Below are 1,051 nucleotides of genomic sequence, written 5' to 3'. Positions count from 1 at the left end.
GTGACGTTCACCGAAGCTGCTGCCGCCTGTCTTTGTCCCCCCCCCCCCGTGCTCTCCCTCAGGCGGGAGGTAGACGTGCTCTCCCTCGGCGAGTAGACGTGCTCTCCCTCGGCGAGTAGACGTGCTCTCCCTCGGCGAGTAGACGTGCTCTCCCTGGGCGAGTAGACGTGCTCTCCCTGGGCGAGTAGACGTGCTCTCCCTGGGCGAGTAGACGTGCTCTCCCTGGGCGAGTAGACGTGCTCTCCCTGGGCGAGTAGACGTGCTCTCCCTGGGCGAGTAGACGTGCTCTCCCTGGGCGAGTAGACGTGCTCTCCCTGGGCGAGTAGACGTGCTCTCCCTGGGCGAGTAGACGTGCTCTCCCTGGGCGAGTAGACGTGCTCTCCCTGGGCGAGTAGACGTGCTCTCCCTGGGCGAGTAGACGTGCTCTCCCTGGGCGAGTAGACGTGCTCTCCCTCGGCGAGTAGACGTGCTCTCCCTCGGCGAGTAGACGTGCTCTCCCTCGGCGAGTAGACGTGCTCTCCGCGGAGATCGCGCTTGTCGCCAAGGGGTCGCTGTTGCGCTCTGCCTCCGCCTACGTCATCGTACAAGCCGGCGTGATTTCTGCGACCTGCCGCTGGGCGGAGGTCGGCTGGTTGTGCGCTCGCGGAGCTGACGGCCCTCCAGTTCCGTATATGAGGGAACGAGTGACGCCGAGCACTCCCAGGGCAGCGCTGCCGAGCGGCTGCTCCAAGCCACCCGCCAGGCGGCTGGGCAGGGGTCCGTCTGGCTTCTCGGTGGCTTTCGCCCGGGTCAGAGAGGGGACCCGCGGGGCCGAACAAAGGCGCGGCGGTTTGGAGCGGCCGCTGGCGCACCCTCAGCGGTGTTGGATGGGTTTCGCTCGTCCGTGAGCCGGAGCCCAGCCCGGGCTCGGCAACGAAAGCGGGGAAAAGAAAAAAAGTTGACGAGTGGCTGGCGCCGGCCACTGCCGAAGTGTGGAACCCCCGAAGCGAAGTTTGCCCGGTGGGGCACGGGGGCAGAGAAAGCCGGGGAGACGTGGTGCCGGCGTCGGTCC

Source organism: Melanerpes formicivorus, unplaced genomic scaffold (assembly GCF_026170545.1).
Source record: "Melanerpes formicivorus ecotype bairdi unplaced genomic scaffold, bMelFor1.0.p_v2 SCAF_1682, whole genome shotgun sequence".
NCBI classification, from domain to species: domain Eukaryota; kingdom Metazoa; phylum Chordata; class Aves; order Piciformes; family Picidae; genus Melanerpes; species Melanerpes formicivorus.
This window is presented reverse-complemented; position numbering follows the sequence as displayed.